The sequence below is a fragment of the Ictalurus punctatus genome, chromosome 6 (assembly GCF_001660625.3).
Source record: "Ictalurus punctatus breed USDA103 chromosome 6, Coco_2.0, whole genome shotgun sequence".
Taxonomy (NCBI): Eukaryota; Metazoa; Chordata; class Actinopteri; order Siluriformes; family Ictaluridae; genus Ictalurus; species Ictalurus punctatus.
Window position 1 is genome coordinate 15,643,465 of NC_030421.2, and position 12,071 is coordinate 15,655,535.

The following is a 12,071-nucleotide window of genomic DNA, read 5'->3' on the forward strand; positions in this document are numbered from 1 at the left end:
TAAAAAGACACATGCTTCTGGTTAGGATTTTTAATATCCTACGGCCTTCTCTGCTTATTGGAACATCATATGTAAATCCATTTGTTAAGAATGACGTGGAGCAGGAAGGTAAAAATACACTTTCTATTCAGAAAGCAGTCAAATAAAAAATTTTATCGTGTCTAAATCCAGTATAAAACAGTTAAGTAATAGATGTTTTGGAGGATTAGCCATTCTGTAGCTTTACTGCAGTCATTTTGTATTGGTGAAAAGACAATGAATCAAACAATGAACCAATAAGAGACCGTATTAAAAACTACAATTTAAATGTCTGGTGTTTGAAAGCTAGTTCTGATTAGCAGTTCTCAAACAAGCTTAATGTCCGCTACATTTTGTTATTGCGTAATAAACAGTCAACACTAGACTAAAATGAGCACAATCAGAAAAACAACACCAAAATTTTCCTGTCATTTCAGAACCTACGGAAACCGTGCCTCATGCCATGCGGCATTAACCGAGACCGACATCCTACAGCTCTTTTCATTTATTCTTCACGTTTCTCCTTTCTTCCTTCACTGTGCACTTAATAGTTATATAAGGAAAATACTGGCTGTTCACTGTAAAATAAATAAGTAAATAAATAAATAAAAGTCGCCTCTAGAACCAACGTGTGTCCCTAACTGTAAGAATATAAAAACCAGTGTAAAACAAGTTAACCACTTACTATACGAGTTTCAAAGCAGCTCTACTATTACCGCCTATGCTGCAAAAGTAATTGAGATTTTAATAGAGCACTCTGGTACAATTTCATGAGATAACTATCCTCCATCATGTGCTGCGGTTGACCCAACTAAGCAGCGCGGCTTTACGATAACGAAGATATAAAGAACAGCTTTGAGATTTAAGACATGTTTCTGCCTCTGTGTTCGGGATTGCCACGACAGCGGATACTACAAAGTTGTAAATCCTTTGTACACATGGCGAACACAACAATCATCCATCCTGTTGGGACACCTCAGGAGGTTCTCCTTAGTAAAGAGAAGCCGATAGAACCGGTCAAAACAGCACCTGGGTACAGGACATGTCTCTTCTTGAGCAACACCCGAGAGTACTCTGTTTGGATAAAGCAAGCATGGAAGCTGTGCTGGAATCATTGCTCACGGGCCTGTTCGTGCAGACAATCGATATGTCAGTGACAATAAAATTATGCGCTGGCTAAATATTTAGACCGTTACGTACACCTAGCTAATGATACGAGCAAAGTATCACTTCCCTTCGCGTTTGTAATACCTTCGAATTTTATTTAAAATGTACCATAATAGGCAGTTTCAAACGTTTGAATCGACTGGTCATGGGCTGCTATTCATAGATCTCTCAATCGTTTCTAAGTTTCATTAGCAGACCACGCAATTGAAAAAGTCTGAAACGGTACTCAAGATATGATTTAGGGAACATTTCGGCCTGAAAATAAATGCAGCCATGATGATTAAAACGTTCTTTTTATGTGCAATATCATAATATTGCACAATATCATACACAATATCATGCACACTGTGGTGACATTATGACTAAATACCTCACTACTGTTTGAGTAATTACACAAATGATCAGTCATATAATCAGTGCATTATAGCAGCTATTGTGGTGGATAACCCAGGTCAAACTGATTACCCCAGTATTTTGACGCATATATAGCAGCACGGACGTCAAACTTCTGATGAGGAAAAAGAAGCCCTGATTGGTCACAAGGATATCTCAAGTGTGCTTGGTCAGTCATTTAGGCCTCAAATCTTGAAGTGGGCAGGTGTTCAAGTTCACAAATGTTCAAGCACCTGCCTTCGACCCCACCCCAACACCGATATAATGCCAGCTCTGAATGCTTCCCGCTGAGGTGAGTGCCAGCGTGTGCCAGGGAACTGCAGGAGATCCTCTTCCAACAGCTGACACCCCAAAACCAGCTACCAAATGCTGTTGCACTAAATTAAACTCTTCAAATGGGGTGACATGGCACCATAGTCACGGCTCTGTTCAAATCTTAAATCCACGAGACTAACCAGCTGAGCAAAAAAGCAGTGCATAATTCATGCTTCCTGAACAAGGATAAAACTTGTTCCTAGCCTAATAATCCATTAATAATTCAACCGACAGCTCAATGAGAACGCTAAATATCTTTATACATACACCCAATCTGGAACAAAATATTCCCATGAATTGTTCAGGCAAATTAAATTTCCACCAGACTGCAGAAGTTAATAATGCGTTTAATAACTTGTTAAATGAACAGATTTAATAGTGTCATTAAAACCTTTGGATCAAATTGATCACATGATAAATTACAGAAACAAGGCAAATGCATGCTTGGCTTTAATACTGCATTAACCTTAACTTCCTGTTACAAATTGACAGGACTCAAAATTGTTATGACAAAGGTGACAGTGTGTGTGTGTGTGTGTGTGTGTGTGTGTGTGTGTTCATAAATTTAGAAGTGACTGCAAGGATGGAAATGTAAAGCTTCTGGTGTGTGTAAACAATTCATTTGAAAAATGCAATCAGACAATTTATTCTGATTGTAAAAATAAATAAATAAATAAGTCTGCATGTAAAACACTGCTAGCTAGTTTTATCAGAACAGGATACTGCAGCGTTACCTCAGTTCTTAGTTCAAATGCCAGGACTGTGACACAGCTGCTGTTAGGCCACTGAGCGTTACCCTGAGGGCTCTCACCTTTTGCTCAAGGATTTATAAGACGTCTCATGTTCATTTTGTTGATTTTTCTCATCATTTTTTGAGACTGTATAAATAAAAGCAGCTTGCAAACTTTTTGCAGTCTGGGACCACATCAATTTAAACCGCCGGTCAATTTAAAAGGAAAAAATAAATGAAGGACCCCTTCAGATTCCTGGAGCCCAATTTGAGAACCATTGCTCAACAAGGAATTTCATATGCGTATGGATGATGTTTTAAGACAAGTTTACATTTTTCTATTTTTGGCCCAATTCTGTTATCGGAGCCCAACACAGCACATCGGAAAAGAAGTGTTTGGTTATGAGTTGAGATGGGAGGTCTTACCATGTGTCATGTGACACGCTCACTGGCGGATGATTTAATGACACTACAATTGAAGACAGCCGATGTGAAAGTTCTGGCAGAGTCGTAAACTCTTTTTATACATAATATCTTCATAATATTAGGATCTTCATAATATGACATGGAGAACATTATCACAGTCTTTTATATAATTCAGACATGGATCATCCTGTACTGTGTGACAAGTAATAATTGGAAAAGACTGCTGTAATCATGCACAGTTGGAAAAACAAGATTCAGTGCAGAAAATAAGGGAAGAGAAGACAGATTAAAAAAAACTTACAGTCTTAAGTCTATTAATACTTTTTTCTTTTAACCTTTTCTTTACTCATCTATACTCATCAGGTCTGTACTTTCTGTGCCTTTAAAGTCCATAATGTTCCATAAAATCCACATTTCCAAAACTCTATTTATGCTGTATATATTCTACAATATTTTAGACCAAAACATCGGGCAAATATAATCCATGTCCATCTTTTTTTTGTTGTTGATTCCAAAGCAAACAAGCAAAAATGATGATAATCCAATCACATGCATGATGGGCTGTAGGTGGAATTCAAATTTACAACACATACACACAATCCTGTAGAGACCTGTTTAGAGGAGGACACACTACACTCTAGATCACACAGTACACTACACTCAGAACACTGGATTACTCTCCCACCAGAGCACAAACTACACTACACTCCTGCTGGATCACACACACACACACACACACACACACACTACACTCAACAAGTGCCAAGATGCGCGCACACACACACACCCCTTATACTCTGAATGCAAGTATTAGTTTAAATTCACTGATATGGTGGCAGGCCAAAAAGATTTATTAAAAGCTTGAACATTTGAATAATTATTAGTGACATTAGGCTACATGTTGCTGACAGGACACGGGCTGAATGGCGATGCGTGGTGGCCCATTAGGAGGTAGTTCATAACATCGCAATGCGTTAGCGTCGTTAACAAATAACCGGCTATCGCAAACATTACATGGAGCATAACGTTAGCTTGATGTAAGCTTTCCTCTCAACGAGTCGGGGCGGAGCTACACACACAGACACACTAGGGATGTCATGAGAACCGATACTTTGGTACCAAGTCGGTACCAACATTCTTAAAATGTGACGGTACTTGTTTTTCTGCAGTAGCATTGGTACCGTTAGTTATGAAGGTACCGAGTTGCATTTCTTCCGGAACTGAAGGGGGCAGCAAATACGTGTAAGTGTTTTAGTCAGTCCACAAGTGGTGAAGAAGAAGAACGCCTACAAGCACACGGGAAAAACTACAGAAGATGGTACACAATTTAGCTCCGCCCCGACTCGTTGAGAGGAAAGGTGGCGTCAGTTGCCGATGTGCAGCTGATGATATCGTTCATTTCAGACAAAGCGAGGAAACACCTGGAATTTGGCGAAGCACCTGAAAGACGGTCCTATATTATGTGTTTGTTTGAGGCAGCTGGCATTATGGCCATGAAACCAGCTAACGTTATGCTCCATGTAATGTTTGCGATAGCCGGTTAATTTTTAACGACGCTAACGCATTGCGATGTTATGAACTACCTCCTAATGGGCCACCACGCATCGCCATTCAGCCCGTGTCCTGTCAGCAACATGTAGCCTAATGTCACTAATAATTATTCAAATGTTCAAGCTTTTAATAAATCTTTTTGGCCTGCCACCATATCAGTGAATTTAAACTAATACTTGCATTCAGAGTATAAGGGGTGTGTGTGTGTGTGCACGCACCTTAGCACTTGTTATTAGCACTTAGCACTGTTTATTATTAGACATTGATAACTAAAATATATCGCTCTCTTTGCCGGTATGAGCCAGAGGAGGATGTCCTCCGGGAATTTTTTATTTTATTTTTATACCACACCATGGTATCGACTTTGGTATCGAGTATCGTGTACTTTTGGTGGTATCGCTACCGACTACTAGATTTTTGGTATCGTAACATCCCTTACACACACACACACACTATCCACGCAAAAAAAGATTCCAGCTGGGTGATGAGGTGAACCAGAAGGTAAGAAGTGAACTCAGTCAGAGTCCTACAGAAGAATGGCGGATTCTCGGTCCTGTAGTAAATAAATAAATAAATAAATAAATAAATAAATAACGAAGCGACGATACTGAAATTAACGAGCGTTACATTCTACACGTTTACTGAAAACATCCACACGTTCAGTCAAAATACACAGACACGAGTTGATAACTTTTTCTGGCAGCATGATTTTCATGCAACGCGTCACACACACACACACATACACACACGCGTGTCTGTGACACGGTGACCTAAAAACTATTAACCTGCGCAGCTCAACAGCTAGGGTTCCTTTAGCTAGTTAGCTTTGCTAGTTCACTTCTGCGCTGTGGGATATATCGACCTGACTGTTCTCCATCCCGCTGACGCGCTCAGAAACAAAACACGTCTAATAAACAACAATAACAACCGTTATGCTAGCTGGCTAACAGCATTTCTCTCGGGTGTAATAACTCTGTGTGTGTGTGTGTGTGTGTGTGTGTGTGTGTGTGTGTGTGTGTGTGTGTGTGTGTGTGTGTGTTAGTTAGCTGTTATCATGTTCAGGTCGCTTACCGTCATACACCGCTCCAGAGGTGTCCAGCTTTGAGGAAATGCAGTGTCTCTAGGAGACGAGAAACACGCGCGCGCGCGCGGAGAAATAACCCCCAGTGGGCGAGGAAACTGGGACTGCCAGCGTCAGATGAGCCGCGGCGCAGACCGAGGAGGGAACCTCATCGCTATTCTGGCCCGAAGGCAGCGCGGGTTCACGGACTTTCTCTCTCTCTCTCTCTCTCTCTCTCTCTCTCTCTCACACACACACACACACACACACACACACACACACACACACACACACACACACACTCTCTCTCTCTCTCTCTCTCTCTCTCTCTCTCTCGCGCTCACTCACACCGCGGGGCCTCCACTGCTCGGTGTCCGCTCCGGGAAATGGGGAATAATCCACACACGGCACCGCGGGGGAAAAGAAAATAAACACACAACACCATCCGCTGATGGACTCGAGTGCACCATCCGAGACAGGCACGGTAATTACGGAGTAAGAAGCGCGTGCGCTCGGTACTAGCGGAGCTTCTCACTTCACGAGCATTGAATGTGATCAGAGGCTTTTCCTCAGCCTGCCGCTGTGGCGCGAGCGCGCGCACATACACGCGCGCACGCACACTACAGCTAGGTTAGGTTCTACTGAAGCGCAGTGTTGCCAGCTCCACGGTTTCCCCACAATAACACTGGAGAATAACTTTTTGACCCTTTGTACAGGTTGTGCATTTGTCAGGCATTACAGTACATTACATAGATTATTTTTGATATTTTGCAAATCAGCTCGTTTTACACAAATCCAAAATCTTTAAGCATAGTCAAATCCATAAGGGGAGTTTGCACGTTCTCCGAGTGCGCCGGGGGTTTCCTTCAAAAGAAATTTGCAGCTTCTCATCTTATACATACAGAATATCAGGAGTGGCCAAAAAAGTAGGCAAAATTTTGAACAAAGTCTAATTTGAGTAACCTACACTACATCAAAATATTACTAAAGAAAAACGTTTTTAAAAAATCAAAATAAAAAGGTTATCTGCCCCTTCAATCCAACCTTGGATATTACACACTGAATGGAAATGAATGCAATGTAAAAAAAAAAATTAAATAAAAACCTAAACAGTAATTGGTTCACCCAAATTTAATACAATAGAGTGTACTGTATAGCTGCGTTTCCACCACAATTACCAGGAATAATTTGTCCCAGGAACTTTTTTCAAGGGACCATTTGGTTCTTCCAGCCCTTTGCTGTCTGTTTCCATTGCTGTCTAAAGTACCGTGAAGATTAGGCAAATTAGTCCAGTGATGTATGACTGCGAGCGAGAAGCCCTTGGCGAGGATATGAAACCTCAAAATATGCTACAATCAAACTGATTATTGATGCAAAGTAAGCTAATTTTAATGATGTAATGATGTAAAATGTTTTTCTCGGCTCATAAAACCATGTAGCAGTCTCTGACTGGAACGCAAACCTTTGAACAATCACAATCTTAGCCCATGGCAAAGATACAAGAGTATGCTGCTTCTAAGCTTGTGATTTAGTGGTTAGGATTTGACACTCTCACTGCTGTGGCCCAGGTTCGATTCAAATGAATTTTTTTTTTATCTTTGGATAAAGGTTTGTATTTTAAAAACGGACAGTCTATTTTCTGAAATCTGATGATGCTACAACAACAACAAGAAGCATGGAGGAGATTCAAACTGTGCTGCTGTTGATTGTGATGTATTACTTTGCTAAAGAGGTAACTGACAAAAGGCTGGAAAAGAGACGAGTAGTGGTAGTAAATCGCGCTCGTAATGTTAGACTTAATGTTAGCAAACTGATTTTATCAGCTATTGTTGAGATGACTGAGACGGACGCGGACACACACAAGCTTCTCTCTGTACTGTTTTGCTGTGTGAACAACGCCCAGCTCGCTTAACCCACTTGATATTTTTAAGTATACTTTTTCATTGTGGGTCACCGTTTCCAGTTCCCGCTGTATTTCATCTTTGGCATAAATATTTATTAAGGCCTGAACCTCGCTGTCGGTCCATCGGTCGTATTTTTTAAGAAACTCAATTGTGTTGATCTGAATCACAATAAACAACTGTTACTGTATGCACTGCAACAGACTTTTATAAATGGTGGTTGAAAAAAAAAAGTGTACTCAACCAATAAGCATGTTCAGCACCCAAGTCCCACCTGTAAAGTTCCTGAACTTTGAAAAAGTACCACCTCCCGAGTTGGGACTTTCTGAGGGGGAAATATTTTACCCGGAAGTTAATTTAGACCCTGGTCCCTGCGGTGGAAACACACGAGTACCTCCAAAAGTCCCTAGATCCTTGGGAAAGTTCCTGCAGTGGAAACGTGGCTAATGACAATATGAAGGGGCAGTGTGTAGTATTGTTCCCTCCAGGGTCCCACATAAGTAACCCGATCCTGAACTTTGTGCAGAGTTTGGCATTTTTTTCCCACGTTCATGTGGATTTCCTCTACATTCTCCAGTTTTTCCGCTCACCTTCCAAGACACGCTGATGCAGATTGGTTACATTTAATTACATTTAACCTCTACGTGTGAATATGTGTGCTTGCTGACCTCCGATGGCCTGCCATCTTGTCCAGGGTGAATCCTCCCGGCTTGCTCCCATGGTAACCATGATAGGCTCGGGATCATTCATTCACGATAAATTAATGAATGAATGATGTAGATGTAATAATGTTTAGGTATATATACATTGCTTGATTTTACTTCTAAAAAAAAGTTACAATATAGTGATTTTTGGTTTTAAAATAATATTGTCATGAGGATCTGGCAACCCATGTAACACAGCTCAGTCTCAGAGCGCCACCAGGGCACAGGGCTCACATTACACAGAGGGGCCAATATTAAAACCCCGTACTGTACAATAGAAATAGTTCAAGAGATTAAATTTAATGTGTAAGGCCTAGTACTGAGCTAATATTATCATAAGGTTCTAGATTTCTAGGCCACCCAGGCAATAGTCTCATCAGTGGAGTTGGAAAACAGTTTTTTTTTTTGTTTGTTTGTTTTTTTTTTGTTTGTTTTTGTTTTTGTTTTTTTTTTTTGGGGGGGGGGGGGTGTTTAAAAGGGAAAAATGAGCATATGAATAGATTGTTAATGGACAGTGTTGAGGTTTAAACATTGCCTGAATCACAAAACACTCCCTATATAAATACACTTGATGAGAGATGAAAGAAAAGCGTCTACGCCCTACTCATGTGTCCAGCAGGGAGCAATTAGTAATTCGGTCTGCATTATTTAAGTTGCTTCAAAACAAGATCTAGGGTGGATTCAGATATATTGGGACAGTTTTTAAGTTTCTAAACTGCGTAAGCTTTTTTGTCATTAATAAAACAAAATACCCAACACATGACACACATTGCTGAAATCCTCAAAGTGTTGATTATCAATATCCATCCATTTTCCATACAGCCTGGGGGATACCCCTCCTATCCCAGGGAACTCAAGGCACAAGGCAGGGGACACTCTGGATGGGAGGCCAACCCATCACAGGGTTGCAAAACTATTTGCAATGACATGTTTGATAAATTGGGACAACATATTTGAGAATTTGACACATTTTCATGGCCTTTACTTTAATCCCCAATGACACATTTAAAAACATGAGTATATATCATTTCAAAAACAGTTTCATCATTAATATATCCTAAAATTGTATAAACAGAGTAAAATTGACTACTTATTAGTATTATTTATTAACATTCTATAATTCATTGGTTACAGCAATAACAAAAACAGGGTTTAGAAAAAATATATATTAATAATATTTATTTCAAAATTTATACAATACAATATTTTTTCAAAATTTCTAAAGAGTACTAAAGTAAAGTAAAAATAATAATAAATCACAGAAGAAAACCACCTACCAAAGGGTAAGTAACATTTTGTTTGTTTATTTATTTATTTATTTATTTATTTATTTATTTATTTATTGTTGCAGTTACAGTGTAACATGGGATTTAAAAAAGAAACATCAACATTAATCTCTAAAATTATATGAATGCAAAATACTAAGGAAAAAATATCTACTACTTTTGTCCCTGCTTGTCTCTCGCTCTCTTGCTGTCTCCCTGCACCTGTGCGACATGTTTGGTGATTTGTGACATGTTGAAAATGATTACTTATAAACATATAATAACTAACTTGCTGCATATGTATATATGCATTACAGCCGTAACACATTAGTCATGACAATTTTATAACCTTCTAGCCAATGCACGTCATTTTTCCTCAAACCTTTTGGGGGCAACTTCCTGTTTTTGACTGTGCACACCCCCTTATCTGAGGGCTCAGTAACATAAATATTGACTTTCACTTATTAGGCCAGAAAATAAATGCTGCAAAGTTAAACTGTCCTAGCTGACTTGATGTCCCAGTACACCTGGGGGTGCTTCTCAATACTCAAATTGATGTTTCCTCGTTTCCTTGTTCCTCTGTCCCCCAGCCTGTGACCCAGAAATCAATCGAAGTCAGCTATCTTGAAGGACATATCAGTTCTCTAATTGCACCATGAGGAGGCGAGGAACGAGGAGTGAGGAAGCTTCCATATGAGATAGAAGCGAGGATAAACAGGTGTATCCTATGCGGAAGTGTTTCTTGTCGAAAAACCTCACACATGAATAAATTCCCCTCCTCCTTTATGTCTGCCACAATCTCAAACAAAAAGTTTGATGATTTGATGGCATTTTTTTTTGTGAGATATAATTAAATAATAATATGCTTACAACGAGTATTTTAATTAATTGATCGTTGCATGTTTGGATATGCAAAGCTGCACAAAAGTTGCGATAAATTATGTATTGTTCATTAATTCGTTGTTGAATAATCCAGACATTTCACAGACATTTCGCTTTATTAAAAATGTCAAACTTCAATAACATAACGGATCCCTAAAGCACAGTGAGGTCATCCAGCTGAGCACGGTCATCATTAAACTTGGAAATTTGAGAGAGCGAGGATATTCCATCTGACTTGTTTCGATTCTACTTTCCTCACATCTCATCCTTGCATCCTTCCCTCGCATTTAAGTGGGTGGAGCTAAGATGCAAGGAAAGGAGGTGAAGAAAGGAAAGGAGGATGCACAAATAAGAAATAAGAAGTACCCCTGAATTCACCTTAATTTAATCAGACAATATGCTTTCTGTCTGTGTAGAGAAGCAGCGACATCTAGCGGCCACAGAGCGATTCCACTCTACAATACAAGGTCGTGTTCAAAAGTTTGCTCACCAAATCTTCACCTGTCCTTTCTGACATATCTGTTATAACTCAGCTGCTTCAAATCAGGTCTGGACACCAAAATTACATTTTGTAAATAAATTGTAAAAATGTATGCACATTCTCATTTTTATCAACCGGAAGCTATGAGGAACACAAATGTTTTTGCACTTAGATGTAGCCAAGCCAATAAATATTGATTACAGCACCTATATAATACTGTAATGAGTGGTTTGGGACGTAGCCTTTGACTTACCACAGTCAGCATATTATGTAGTTATGTCCTCTGGTTGTGACTAACACCTGTCAGTCATATGCTCCAATATTTTTGATCACTTGAAAAATGGGTGGGTTCAAAAGGTGCAATTTTTTTTAACACATCTAGTTATGGAGCATTCTTGAATTGTGTTTGTGAAGGTACATTTATTTATTCACATTCACCTCTGAAAGTACTGGAACTGCAAGGCCAATTCTGTTGTTTTTGCTATACAATGAAGACATTTGGCTTTGAGATCAAAAGATGTATGAGAGCCAATAGATCAGAATTTCAGCTTTGATTTCATAATATTTACATCTAACTGCATTTAAAAAACTTAGAACATGGCACCTTTGGTTGCAGACCACCCAAACTTTAGGTGAGCAAAATTATTGGAACAGATAGCCTTCAAGTAAATGACCATAAAAAAAGACTTAATATTTGGTTGCATATGCCTTGTTTGTGATAACTGTATCACGCCTGCGACTCACTGACATCACCAAACTGCTGGTTTCTTCTTTTCTGATGCTTTTCCAGACTTGTACCGCAGCTTCTTTCAGTTGTTGTTGGTTTTGCAGGGTTTCTCCCTTCAGTCTTGCTGCTCAACTGGGTTAAGATCTGGTGATTGGCTTGGCCAGTCTAAAACCTTCCACTTTCTCCCCCCCGATGAAGTCCTTTGTTAAGCTGTCAGTGTGTTTTGGATCATAGTCTTGCTGCATGATGAAGTTCCTTAATTTAATTTCCTTAAATTACTTTGGATGCATTTCTCTGTAAATTGGTAGACAAAATGTTCCTGTAAACTTCTGAATTCATTCTGCTGCTACCATCATGAGTTACATTATCAATAAAGATTAGTGAGATAAATAGTTTTAGATCTTCAAATGAAATACAACATAAAACAAAGGCAACTTGAGTAAATACACCA

The 12,071-nt window shown here is 39.4% G+C and overlaps 1 protein-coding gene across 2 annotated transcripts in view; it reads right to left on the bottom strand.

Annotated features, from left to right (window-relative positions):
* ptpn4a (protein tyrosine phosphatase non-receptor type 4a) overlaps positions 1-6,258 on the bottom strand; it is an 81,679-nt gene extending 75,421 nt beyond the window's left edge. Inside the window, exon 1 of one of the 2 annotated variants that reach the window (XM_017469292.3) lies at positions 5,672-6,258. The gene's annotated coding sequence lies outside the window, so the exon portion shown is untranslated. The remainder of the gene's footprint in view (positions 1-5,671) is intronic. The other variant, XM_017469290.3, reaches the window with a different exon arrangement.
* Between the last annotated feature and the right edge of the window lie 5,813 nt (positions 6,259-12,071).